Source organism: Bombina bombina, chromosome 3 (genome assembly GCF_027579735.1).
Source record: "Bombina bombina isolate aBomBom1 chromosome 3, aBomBom1.pri, whole genome shotgun sequence".
Lineage (NCBI taxonomy): Eukaryota > Metazoa > Chordata > Amphibia > Anura > Bombinatoridae > Bombina > Bombina bombina.
The window spans coordinates 1,245,474,422-1,245,486,568 of NC_069501.1; the positions used below are offsets into that span (position 1 = coordinate 1,245,474,422).

Consider the following 12,147-nt stretch of genomic DNA (forward strand, 5'->3'; position numbering starts at 1 on the left):
GTGTTTATAGCAAAGATTAGCCTGGTATTCTAATATTTTAGTGGCCATTTTTTAATCTAGGTTTTCTTCTGTGCTGGGACTAAAGAAAAAAGGGGATACAATAAATTTCAAAGTTATTTGCAGTTATTTACTACATATAATTAAATGTTTCATACTGTCTCAAATGTCCCTTTAAAAGACATGTCCCTGGACTGCAAAACAAAGCATAATTTGTCAACTCCAATATTCAAACAATAATATATACTGTGCATTCCTAAAGATGTTTTTATAGCTCTTTAAATTTAAAGGGACATTAAACCCAAAATGTGTTTTTCATTATGCAGATAGAGCATGGAATAATGAACAACTTTCTAATTGACATCAATTATCACATTTTGTTCATTCTTTTTGTTTCTTTTGTTGAAAAGCAGAGACATAAACTCAGGAGCGTGCAGGTGTTTGGAGCACTATACGGTAGTAGTTTTGTAAGAATGTGATCCATTTGCAAGAACACTAGATGGCAGCACTATTTTTTTCCTGTCATATAGTGCTCCAGATGCATACCTAGGTATCTCTTCAACACATAATATTATGGGATCAAAGCAATATTATAATAGAAGTAAATTGGAAACTTTATAAAAATGGTTTGCTCTGTCTGAATCACAAAATATATTTTCTGGGTTTCATATCCCTTTAGCTCTTTTAGCATTATTATTCTACTTTTTTTAATAGATTTCAAGACCAGTGTGTGATTTCTTGTAAGTGAACTATGTATTTAAACTTAAAATGTTATTTAGCAGATGGAATGCTCAGTTGTGATCTCAGAGTGAGGCCATTCAGTTTGGCAGCGGATACCTATCCCCACACTGATCTGTCATTAGAAACAGACGTGCCTTCAATCCTTAACCTCAGAATTTGTGCTAAATAAAGAATTACATCAGTTATTTAAATAGAAGCTTGAAAAATTATAGTGCAAAAATAAAATCATTTCATGCACACACCCATATTCTGCTGTGACCTATAATTATAAACCTTAGTGTCACTAAAAACAACTCCTCCCTGAGTTATATAGAAACTTTCACTTTAGTTTAAAGATGAACGAGAGCGTCTGAAGATGTGAAAGAATTGCTCAGTTTAGAGAGTTGTGTTTCTTGGCTAACAACATCTGGCCAGAGGTTTAGATTGAGCAAGCAAGAAACAGCACTGCAAGCAGCTTTGGCTTCCACATTACTGACGGATTCGGTATGTAAAGGCAGATTTGCTTATACTTCAGTTGACCAGTTGTCTGACCTGCTTGTAAAGTATTTGCATGTAGCTTGTGTAAATGTTCAGAAGAATATATATATATAGGGTGACCATATTGCCGCTTTAAAAAGGGACACATATGAAAAATACATATGTCAGGGCAGTTTTCAGGGCTGTTTAAAGAAATGTTTTGTATAAGAACCCTGACATATGTATTTTTCATATATGTCCCTTCTTAAAGCGGCAATATGGTCAGCCTATATATATATGTATGCAGAGAATTCAGACAGTTTGGAATTACAAACAAAAGAACTTATGTAAACTTTTAACTACCATATAGGACTGCAGTGCACTGCAGATAATTAAATCATTGTGTAAATATGGAAATGTTCTCAGTATTATAAGCAAAGTAATATGCTCTAATGTGTTTAATTTGTAGCCTGGATAACTATAAGATCCATTTATTATGCAGCAGGTGCACAAGGTTCAGCATTTATTGTTAAACAAGCAATTGATTGGGATTCTCTGTCCCCTGCTCTCCTGCAGCCAATCGGAGGAGGGCAGGGTCTAAATGGAGCCCTATATAATTAACAGCCACAAATGAGTTAAATATAGGTAAAATCTTACATGTGAGCCACAAGCATTGGGGCTCCAGAGAAGGTACATGCGACTGACACTCCTGATTGGCTCACTTGTGGTTTCCTGGTCAGAAGTTAAACAGATAGTTATCAAGGCTTTAACACGCTGGAGTATACAGTTTTGTGCATTAGAATGTCAGTTAAATACTCCTGATCTAATGCCTAAAGGTAGACACATACAACAATAAAGTGGTCCTTTAGTAAAAACAAATATGTTAAATCAAAGGAAACATAAAAAGAAACAAACTGTGTAAAAAATCAGCAAAAATGTATTTATTTTCTTTCAAAATAAGCACTGTAGCCTCTGCCAAGAGCTGAAATTTTGGTAATTTAAGTTGCATTCTGCCTCTTCTGAGCATGGGCAAAACTATCTGACTGTTTTTCTTGCATTCACTAACCTCATGTTACTCTAGAAGAGATATGAAATCAAACTAGATATGCCTTCCTGTAGAGACCACAGCCCCCTTGTAGGGATGTGACAGGAAGTAATGAACACAGCACCAAAGTTAAAAAATAAATGAAAGGTAAAATCCCTTTAAAGTGATTATTAAAACATATTACATTGATTTTTATTAAGTATGACCCACCACTGCTTGCACAGAACTATGTGTTTAGTCCCTGCAAAAGTAACAGTCTACTTAAATATCTTCTGTCTACTATGTCTAAAAGAGAATATTTTAAAATGTATTACAATACTTTATTTTATAAAAAATGATGTTTCTGTGTATAGTTAACTATTTCTTCTGTGGGAGATGTCTCTATCAGCCAATGAGCGATACCTTTGTATCTGCTGTACACAAACTTGCACCTGTTAGTTTCACTATTATCATTATTATCAGGTATTTGTAGAGCGCCAACAGATTCCACAGCGCTATAAACATAGGTGGTATACAAGGTAACATTTCTAGGGGATCAAATGGGTAGAGGGCCCTGCCGAGAGTTGCACTGTTGTACTTGGCTCTTATGCAGGTGATCTACAAACAGCTGGGCTCCTAGGCTTACATGCTAAGGGGTTCAAGGGGATAGCAATGGAGTTAGGAAAGGTTAGGGTAGGTTGTATGCATCCCTGAATAGTACAGTCTTTAGGGAGCGCTTGAATCTTTCAAAACTGGGGAAGAGTCTTGTGGAGGGAGACAGAGAGGTCCACAAGATGGGAGCCAGTCTGGAGAAGTCTTGTAAATGAGAATTTGAGGAGGTAACAAGAGAGGAGGAGAGGAGGAGGTCGTGAGCAGAGCGAAGGGGTTGGGTGGGAGAGTATCTGAGATGTAGAGGGGAGCAGTGCAGTTAAGGGCTTTGTATGTCAGAGTGAGAATTTTGTGTTTAAGCCTGGAGGCAAGAAGAAGCCAGTGAAGGGATTGGTGGAGAAGTGCAGCAGATGAAGAGCTACATTATAGGAAGATGAGCCTGGCAGAGGCATTCATTATGGATTGTAAAGGAGCTAGGTGGCAGCTAGGGAGACCAGAGAGGATGGAGTTTCAGTAGTCAAGGCGGGAAAGGATGAGAGAGTGGATTCAAAACTTAGTTGTGTCTTGTGTAAGGAAATGTCTAATTTAAGAGATGTTTTTAAGGCAGCAGGCTTTAGCCAAGGACTGAATGTGAGGAGTGAAAGAAAGATCTGAGTCAAGTGTGACCCCAAGACATCGAGCATGTGGGGTAGGGGTAATGATGGAGTTATCGACAAAATAAGGAGCTCAGTTTTGGAGAGATTTAGCTTAAGATAGTGAGAGGACATCCAAGATGAGATATGAGAGAGACAGTTAGTGACCTGGTCAAGGAAGAATAGGTCTGGTGCAGAGAGGTAGATTTGAGTGTCATCGGCATACAAATGGTATTCTAACCCGTGGGACTATTAAGGAACCTAATGATGACGTGTAGATTGAGAAGAGAAGGGGACCAAGGACAGAGCCTTGCGGTACTACAACAGAAAGTGGTAATGGGGCAGAAGATGCCCCAGAGAAGGCTACACTAAAGGTATGGTTAGAAAGATTGGAAAAGAACCACAAGAGAGCTTTGTCACAAATGCCAAAGGATTGGAGGGTTTGGAGCAAAAAAGGGTGGTTGGCAGTATCAAAGTCTGCAGACAAATCAAGGAGGATAAGCAGAGAGAAGTGGCCTTTGGATTTTGCTGAAGTAGGTCATTGGTAACCTTAACAATTGCTGTCTCTGTGAAGTGGTGGGGGCGAAATCCAGATTTCAGTGGGTCAAGGAGGGAGTTTAGTGTAAGGAAATAGGATAGACATACATATACTAGCTTTTTGAGAAGCTTCAAGGCAAGAAGGAGTAGGGAAATAGGGTGGTAGTTAGATGGGGAGGTTGGATCGAGAGAAGTTTATTTTGAGGATAGGTGTGACCAGTGCGTGTTTAAGAGATGAGGGAAATATACCAGCACTGAGGGAGAGGTTTAAGATGTGTGTGAGTATGGGGGTAAGGATAGAAGAGAGGGAGGGGGTAGCTGTGAGGGGATGGGGTAGAGGGGACAGGTAATGAGGTGAGAGGATAGTATAAGGGCAGAAACTTCATCCTCTGTAGCAGGGGCAAAAGAGCTAAATTTATGACTGTGTGTGTTTTGGATGATTGTGAGGTTTTGAGGGGTTTTGAGACCAGTAGCATCTTGAGAGCTGATTTCATTTCTGGTGGAGTCTATTTTTGTTATTGAAGTAGTTGGCAAAATCTTGAGCTGAGAGAGAAGTTGTAGTAGGAGGTGGGGGTGGGCAGAGAAGAATATTACATGTGGAGAACAGACATTTTGGGTTTAAAGAAAGAGTAGAGATAAAAGTGGAGAAATAATGTTGCTTATATAGATTAAGGACAGAATAGTTCAAGATGAACTTGTAGTGAAGAAAGTCATCTGAACTCCGAGATTTCCTCCAGTGTCACTCAGCAGTACAGGAACATCTGTGTAGGTACCATGTCAGAGGATTATGCCAGGGCTGAGGATGTATAATTTCTGAGCTATGGTATGTGGGGCCAGATTTTCAAGGACCGATGTAAGGGTGGAGTTATAGTGGTAGATAGATTAATCAGGGCAGGAAAAGGAGGGGGTGGAAGAGAGGAGAGGTTCAAGAGAGCTAGCGAGCTGTTTCTGATCTAATGACTTGATGCTTCTGTGAAGTTTGGTGTGAGGGGTAGAAGGAGGGAGAGTTGTAGGGAGGGATATGATGTTACAAGTGGAGATGATGGTCAGAAAGAGGAAAAGGGAAGTTTGTGAAGTTTGAGAAAGTGCATCGATAGCTGAAAATCAGATTACAGTAGTGACCATCTTTGTGAGTGGGAGAGTCAGTCCATTGAGACAGGCCGAAAGAGGGAGTGAGTTGCAGAAGTTGTTTTGCAGAGGAGGCAGTAGGGTTGTCAACAGGGAGGTTGAAGTCACCAAGAATGAGGGCAGGGGTGTCTGAGGAAAAGAAATAAGGTAGCCAGGCAGCAAAGTGATCAAGAAATAAAGTTGATTAGCCAGGGGGCAGTATATGACTGCAACGCGTATAGAGAGGGAAGAGAATAAGCGAATCATGTGTGTTTCAAATGAAGAAAATGTGAGGGAAGAGAAGGGTTGTATTTGTTGAAAGGTGCAACGAGAAGAAAGTAAAATACCAACACCATCTCCTTGTCTATTATCAGACCCAGGAGTGTGGCTGAATTGAAGACCCTCATGTGACAGTGCAGCGGTGGCAGCTGTACCTGAAGGAGAGAGACAGATTTCTGTGAGACCCAGAAGATTGAGAGTGGGAGATAAAGAGGTCATGGATAGAAGTAAGCTTGTTGCAAACAGAGCGAGAGTTCCAGAGTTCACAAGTGAAGGGAGTGGTGGCTTTATATACAAGAGGAATGAGATTAAGGTTACCAGAGTTTTGCTTTTGAAGTCTATTGAAAGGCACACATGGGTATGCAAGTCTAGGAAGTTGTGGGGAATCAGGATTAGGGGAGATGTCACCAGCAGCTAGTATGAGCAAGAGGGAGAGTGACATGAGATGAGATGCAAATTTGCAGTATTGTTTTTGTGATAAGGTGCAAGGGGGAGAGATAGTCTTTAGGAATGTGTGAAGTTCATGAATACAAAAGTAAGGTGAGGTTAAGAGAGATGGGCTAATGAGCAGTGCAGGTGGTGAGGCGGAAGCAGTAATTGAGTAAAGTAGTTTGTTATAGAGACAAAACGTGGCAAAAAGGAATATAAAGATATTGAGCATTTTTTCAAAATAGTCAAACAGTGGATAAAACACAGAATTACCACAGAACTTGCCTTGTCCATTGTCCACTCCTTGTTCAATTCTTGTATAATTATTTTGCCCAATTCTTAGTGCCTCACTTATAGATGTTCACTTAATTCTTGTATACTTCTTTTGCCCAATTCTTAGTGCCTCGCTTATAGATGTTCACTTAATTATTGTATAATACTTTTGCCCAATTCTTAGTGCCTCGCTTATAGATGTTCACTTATTTCTTCTATAATTCTTTTGCCCAATTCGTAGTGCCTCACTTATAGATGTTCATTTAAGGGATGTGAACAAATTATATTACAATACTGCTATCTAAACCTGCAACCCTAACCCCCAGCAATGCTACCCCATAGCAGTGTTACATTTATAGGAAAGTCAAAATTAAATGTGCATGATTCACATTGAGTATGTCATTTTAACACTTAAACTTCACTTCTATTTTCAAATGTGCTTCATTTTCTTAGTATTCCTTGTTAAAAAATGAATACGCACATATCAAACACTAGTGGGAGTTGTTGCTGATTGGTGTCTGCACACATTTGTCTCTTGTGATTGGATAACTAAATGTGTTCAGCTAGCTGCCAGTAGTGCAATGCTGTTCCTTCAGCAATGGATAACAAGAGAATTAAGCAAATTTGATAATAGAAGTAAATTGCAAATTTGTTTAAAATTGTATGTTCTATCTGAATCATAAAAGAAAATGTTGTGGTTTACTAACCCTTTACATTTATAGGACAGAGCATTCAGCTGATTGCAATAAATTAGGTAATGACATGATCAAAGGCAGTGAAAAGGCCAATTGGGAAAATTTGATTCAGGGTCAGATAAATTAAAAAAAACAGACAATAGAATTTGGAGGAGGCTGGGGTTATACCATTAGTGAACTTATAAATTTAGCAATTATCACAAGTATTGACAAGGTTTGAACATCACATAGATAAAGACAAGATATCAGCAGAGTAAATGCATAACATTTCACAGACTACTGACACATACCAAAAGAGAGACTTAAGAGTAAAATTCACACAGAAAACAGGGATTTTGGCATTTTTTGATGAACTGCTTGTACAATGACGCCCCCCCCCCGTAGATTCGCAGCCAATTGGCCGCTAGCAGGAGGTGTCAATCAGACCGCAGCCTCAGAGGCAGCGAACCAGTTATGGAGCAGCGGTCTTAAGACCGCTGCTTCATAACTGCTGTTTCCGGTGACCCTGAAGGCTCACACGGAAACAGGGGCATCAAGCTTCATTTGGAGCTTGATAATTCGGCCCCTATAAGTTTAAACAGTTGTCCGTTTAACGTGCAAAGTCAATTATGGCCAAGATTTTAGTAAGCGCTGGACAGACAAGGTTCACTCCCACTTGCCTGTCCATCCGGCATCGCAAACAATCACATGCAAGCAGGGGCTGTCAATCACCCCGCTAAATCAGAGGTGGTGTATAGGTATATAGCGTATATAGCAGTGGTCTTATCATGCAAGCCTGTACCAAAGCTCTCTAAATCTGATTCACGCAGCTTCATAAAGCTCCCCTTAAGGGCTACCCTAGATTACAAGTTTAGCGCTAATTTAACGTGAGCCTGTAAAGGGGCAAATTTGGCATTACATATATATTTAAAATTTGCTGCCAAAAGCTGCACGACTTCAAATCAGCTAATAGAATTTTTAGTAGCTCTCATCCTATTGGCTGATTTGAACAGCCAATAGAATTTCAGTAGCTCTCATTCTATTGGCTGATATAAATTTCCAAAATCAAATCAGCCAATAGGAATGCAAGGGACGCCATTTTGAATCGTGTCCCTTGCATTGTAAATTCAGTATACGGCGGTGACCGTATGAAGAGGATGCTCCACGCCAGATGTCTTCAGGATGAACACACTCCGCGCCGCCGGGATGAAGATAAAAGATACCGCCTGAATGAAGATAGAAGATGCCGCCTGGATGTAGACTTCTCGCCACTTGGATGAGGACTTCACCGCCTGAATGAAAATATAAAAGGCCGTCTGGATGAAGATTTCTCTTTAAGGGTTTTTGGGTGTTTGTTTTTTTTAGTTTAGAATTTGGGCTATTCCTAAACAAGCTAAATGCCCTAAGGGCAATGCCCATACAAATGCCCTTTTCAGGGCAATGGGTAGCTTAGGTTTTTGTTAAAGTTCATTTTTTTTATTTTGGGGGGTTGCTTGGGTGGTGGGTTTTACCATTTGGGGTCTTTGTATTTTTTTTTTCAGGTAAAAGAGCTGTTTAACTTAGGGCAATGCCCTACAAAAGGCCCCTTTAAGTGCTTTTGGTAGTTTATTGTAGGCTGGGTTTTTTATTTTGGGGGGCTTTTCTGTTTTTGATAGGGCTATTAGATTAAGTGTAATTCTTTTTTATTTTTGATAAGTTAGTTTGTTATTTTTCGTAATTTAGTGTTTGTTATTTTTTGTAATGTAGTCTTATTTTTTGTAATTTGGTAGTTTGTAAATTTTAGAGTAGTGTTAGGATTTTTTTAATGTGTAATATAGTTTATTTAATTGGTTGTTAGTTTAATTTTAGTTTAATAGTTATATTAGTCTAATTGTTAGTTTAAACTTAAACAGGTAAGTTTTAATTTAATTTAAGATAGGGTAATTGTAATTTTAATATTAAAGGGACACTGAACCCAATTTTTTTCTTTCATGATTCAGATAGAGCATGCAATTTTTAGCAACTTTCTAATTTACTCCTATTATCAATTTTTCTTTGCTCTCTTGCTATCTTTATTGAAAAAGAAGGCATCTAAGTTTTTTTTTTTTGGTTCAGACACTGGACAGTACTTTTTTATTAGTGGATACATTTATCCACCAATCAGCAAGAACAACCCAGGTTGTTCACCAAAAGTGGGCCGGCATCTAAACTTACATTCTTGCATTTCAAATAAAGATACCAAGAGAGTGAAGAAAATTTGATAATAGGAGTAAATTAGAAAGTTGCTTAAAATGTAATGCTCTATCTGAATCATGAAATAAAAAAATTGGGGTTAGTGTCCCTTTAAGTTAGGGGGGTGTTAGGTTTAGGGGTTACTAGTTTAAATTAGTTTATTGTGATGTGGGGGCTTTCGGTTTAGGGGTTAATAGTTTAATTTAGTGTATTTCATTGTGGGCGCTTTCGGTTTAGGGGTTAATAGGTTTATTATAGTGGCAGTGGAATAAGGGTTTAATACCTTTAGTATAGTGGAGGTGATGTGGGCTGACGGCAGATTAAGGGTTAATAATATTTAAATAGTGTTTGTGATGCAGGAGGGCTGCGGTTTAGGGGTTAATAACTTTAGTATAGTGGCGGAGATGTTGGGGAGCGGCGGAATAGGGGTTAATAAATTTTATTAGTAGTGACGATGTCGGGAGCAGCAGATTAGGGGTTAATAACATTATATAGTGTTTTCGATGCAGGAGGGCCTCGGTTTAGGGGTTAATAGGTAGTTTATGGGTGTTTAGGGTACTTTGTGACAGTTTAGTTATTAGTTTTATGTAACAGTTTTGTTGCGTAAAACTCAGAACTACTGCTCTCAGATGGCTTTACGGATCTTGTCGGTATAGGGAGTAACGCAAAACTTGCAATGGCTGCGCTATGGAAGTCCCATGAAAAAACGTAATTTTTACGAGTGCGGGACTGATGTTGCGTTACAGGCTACAAGGCTTGCGGTACAGCTATACCGACAAGACTTGTAATGGTTGCAGTGCTGTTATAACGCTGAAATTACAATTTTTCAGTGTTAAAACAAGAACGCAAAACTTGTAATCTAGGTTATTATTAATAATAACAACAACAGGGTTTATGTGTAAAGTAAACTATTGAAAATAAAACAAGGATTCTGTTTAGTTAACATCTAATACAGCATGTGGCTAAAATAATTCTCAGGCAACATTTCAGTGAGTTATTATATCTTATTAGAAAGTATTTTTATTCTTTGTGGCCAATAAACCTCCAATATGTTGAAGGTTATTTTTAACAGTGAGTTGAGATCAGAGTTTTCTAAATTGTTGAATATAGGGGGGGGGGGGGCAGTGCTAAAAAAAAGGTTACTACAGAGCTTAAAGGGACATTAAGGTCAAAATTAAACTTTCATGACTGAGATAGAACATTCCTTTTTTATGAATCTTAAAAATTTGCTTCCATTATTGAATTGGGCTCAGTCTTTTTATTTAGACTTTTGTTAGCACCAGCTACTACTGAGCATGTGCAAGAGTTTACAGTTTATATTTATGAGTCTGTGATTGGCTGATGGCTGCGAGTAGACATGGAGATTGGATATCCCCTAAGGGAGTGATGTGTGAGTTAAGAATGTATAGCTGAAGGACTAATAATAACGTGTATATAAATGTGTGTAAGATATATAAGTGACTATGTGTCACTAATAATAAAATCTAAATATAATTGGTGTATAAATGTTAATAACTATAATGTGAATATAAAAATAAGGTGAAAACCACATAAATTAGATGACATAAAGAAAAAAATTGGTATAATTAGCTAAAATGTCTAATACATATATATGTGTATATGCGATATTAGTGTATATACATATATCAATTAAAATATAAATCCAAGAGTGGTTGTAAGAATGGTAATAAAGGGGGCATGAAACCCTGATGGACAATGTATGAAATTACAATCTAATAAATATGTGATTTATATGTATATGTATATCAGAGTAAGATAAGACTCAAGGTGGCAACCCAAACCAACAGACTCCGGTTCACATTATCATATACAATATCCCCATTGGACCAGTAAGAGTAATGCAATAATAATAAAAGGGACTTTAGACGAAACTTGCTGAATCAATAACTTTGTTTAAACCTAATGGAAACAATGTTTTAAATTTATAAATCCTGTAAGTTTCGCATTGTCTAAGTCTAGAAAATCTATGGCGACTAAACGGAATACTTTCCAAAGGGGTTATAGTTAGATTACACCTTCCTGGGGTGTGTTCCTGGCAAATATGTCTTGGTACACTATTCTTTAGTGATTTAGATTTAATATTCCTAAGATGTTCACTCCATCTTGTTCTCACTTTTCTACAGGTCCTACCAATGTATTGGAGTCCGCACTCGCATGTGAGGACATAAACTACATATGCTGATTCTCAGGATAATCTGTTGATAATATGATATTGTTCCCCTGTAGTATTTGATCTAATACTGGTCTAACCATGAGTGATATATCTGCACATAAAGCAGCGTGTTTTGCTGCATCTATAAGTGCCTTTGTTAGAAACGCTCAATACATTAGTACTAGTAGATTTCACTATAACCTTCTTAGCTGTATTTCTATTTTTAACTGACATAACCACTTTACTTGGTGCTAATCTTTGTTTGAGTGTGGGAGCCCTGCTATATACTACTTTAGGTCGTGTTGATAACGTTTTCTTTAAAATGGGATCTCTCATCAGCAGAGGCCAATGTTTTTCCAGAATTTTACCTACAGCTTTATGATTAGAATTAAACTGTGCAATAAAGAGAGGTTGTCCATTCTTTAGTTTTTGCGCTATTTTTGTTCTTATTACTGGAGTCAATCAAAAGTTTTTTTCTATCTAGTTTTCTGGCCATATCACAACGTTTTATAATTAGTTCAGATTGATAACCTTTTTCCAAAAATCTAGATGTCAGAGTCTTAGACTGTTCATTATATTTGTCTATAAAGGAGCAATTGCGCCTAATCCTACATAATTGGCTAAAGGGGATATTCTTTTTCCAATTCGATACTCAAAGCATGCAAGTTTAAATAACTTTCCAATTTATTTCTATTATCTATTTCATTTCTATTATCTAATTTGTTTTATTCTCTTCAAATCCTTTGTTAAAAGGTATACCTAGGTAGGCCCAAAAGCTGCTGATTGGTGGCTGCACATATTTCAAAGGTTGTGCAAGGTAATCTGAACTAGAATCTAATTTTGCAGCCACATTAAAAGTATGAGCTTCCAAAAGCAGATATCACTTAAAAAAAACAAGAAAAATAAACACATAAAAAGTAATATAAAAAACTGTTATTTAGAAAGAATCCTTCAAATTCTTTCCAACAAATATTATAGAATGTAAGGAACCTTTTCAATAGATTA

General features: G+C 37.5%; 1 protein-coding gene across 3 annotated transcripts in view; it reads left to right on the forward strand.

The window, feature by feature from the left end:
• The first annotated feature begins 1,066 nt into the window (after positions 1-1,066).
• SLCO2B1 (solute carrier organic anion transporter family member 2B1) overlaps positions 1,067-12,147 on the forward strand; it is a 490,516-nt gene continuing 479,435 nt past the window's right edge. For all 3 annotated transcript variants that reach the window (XM_053708763.1, XM_053708761.1, XM_053708765.1), the window contains exon 1: positions 1,067-1,221. The gene's annotated coding sequence lies outside the window, so the exon portion shown is untranslated. The remainder of the gene's footprint in view (positions 1,222-12,147) is intronic.